This window comes from Mus musculus, chromosome 5, assembly GCF_000001635.26.
Source record: "Mus musculus strain C57BL/6J chromosome 5, GRCm38.p6 C57BL/6J".
In the NCBI taxonomy this organism is placed as follows: Eukaryota; Metazoa; Chordata; class Mammalia; order Rodentia; family Muridae; genus Mus; species Mus musculus.
Window position 1 is genome coordinate 25,125,925 of NC_000071.6, and position 2,079 is coordinate 25,128,003.

The window sequence follows — 2,079 nt, forward strand, 5'->3', positions numbered from 1 at the left end:
TTCTTTTCAATTTGTGTAATCAATGTTGATCTTTATAGCTCAGTATTACCACTCTTGCAGCGTGTTCATTTAAATGTTTTGGGGGCATGCCCACACCCTGGGTGCCACTGCTGCGGGCTATCCAGCTGCTGTGGCCCATGTGTCAGCCATGACTCAGCTGAGCTCTTCTGGCCTCTCAGCACATGTGCTGGCTCCCCAGTGTGATGCTCTGCTCCAGCCTCCTGTAACCCCTGACCCCTGCACAATGAAGGAGACAATGCCTTTGCTAACATCTAAACTGCTGAAATTAAGAAAGAAAAGAGAATCCAGAAGCATAAATCCTTCCCAAGATGTCTGGAGATTCAGAGCTGGAAGTGAATAGGATGGAGGCAAAATTATTGGGTAAAGTTGCTGGAGGAAAGATCCCTGTTCCTTTCAACATTACCAATGGCATCCCTCCAACATTTGGTGGTGAGGCAGAGCCCTCATGGGTCAGAAGGCTAAAGAACAGAAGCCAGAACTATATAAAGTCCCAATATGTGGTAGAAGTTACAGAGTGATGGTAAGAAGACTTGTTTTGCAGTGCCACCAACCTGATGAGATCAGACAAGAAGAGGAGGCGAGAGTGATGTTCCCTCCATCACAGAAGTTAGCTGTCAAGCCACCAGTGACTCTAAATGGAAGGATAATAACTAGACACTCAACACAGATTCCCAGGACTGGGCCTCGTCCAAGGGATGCACAACACTTTTGAGGATGAGTTAGTAGAGCTCAGCACAGTCCTAGAACACCAAGAAGTTTTGCCAAGAGCTAGCAGAGCTGTCAGAACTGAAGGCCTTAATTCTAATGGCAGTTTGGGCTAACGAACAAATTTACTGTGACATCAGAATCATGCTTTGAAGTGACTGCCTGACGTGATGAGAGGACGAAGCAAATTTAAACTCTTGCTGCTCCACCTCCACTTACTGTTCCTTTGAACTTACTGTAAGTCAGACAGCCAGACATGGGTGAAGCCAATATCTGAACCTCTCCTGATGCCAGAGCCCCATTTTCCCCACCTACTTTAGGTAACTGCTCTTGTCATGGCAATTACCAGCTTTAAGAGTGAAATCTGTTTCTCTAATTAAACTAATCTGTGTGTACACTGTTGTAAGGGGCTATCAACTTAAAAACAAGTTGAGCTCCTCTGAGCAAACAAACTTCTAGGACCCCCAATGTCACTTTTAATTCATGGTTTGAACAGGAATCTCTGGGTCACACTCCCAGCTTTTCTGCACATGCTAAAACCCCCAAAATGGAGACTGATCAACAGAGAGCCACTGTGCCACAGAAGGGAATGCTGGAACTGCCAACAGAGATGTGGCTTCTTCTCATCCGGCCTAGATTCTGGAAGCTACCAGGAGTCCTTGTCATTCTTGGCACATAGCCATGTCACTCCAATCCCTCATCTTCACATGTGCTCTCCCTGTATGTCTGTGTCTTCATCCAAACATCTTCTTCTAAGGACACTGGTCATACTGGGCCATGATGTTCCAGAATGGCCTCTTCTGAGCTGATTGCAGCTACTCTATTTCCTTACAGAGTCACATTCTTGAGTAGTGGACATGGAACGTCCAGTGCACCTTTTAGGGGACATAAGTGACCCCATGATACTGTCCTTCCTCCCACATCAGTGGGCAATCTTTTTGCCCTTTTGCTTTATAGGAGGAATGGGAGACCCAGAGAGCTCTTGTCACATCTGTGTTTCCTAGAAGCCTTAAGACAACTGGGTGTGGACACAATACTGTGGTCTAAAGTGGGAGCAAGAGGAGGCTTCCTTGAAGGTGGAGGTAGCTCGGTTTTAGAGTACAGCAGCTGCTCTGCTCATGACTGTTCATGACTCTGCCCTCTGCCTCCTCAGATCCCTGTTTCCTGGACAACCAGGAACCCATGAGTGCCACTGAGTTTGGAGGACCACTGATCCATAAGAGTCTATTTCATGACTCATGTTCTACTATCTCTGTCCTTGGAAATAGTGTACGTGATTTCGAAGTTAAGAGGAAGGCAAGGACACTGAAAGAGTCAGCATACCAGCAGATGGCTATGGCTCCCCGTCATGCA

The 2,079-nt window shown here is 46.7% G+C and overlaps 1 pseudogene; it reads left to right on the forward strand.

Annotated features, from left to right (window-relative positions):
• Positions 229-782, forward strand: Gm19088 (predicted gene, 19088; annotated as a pseudogene).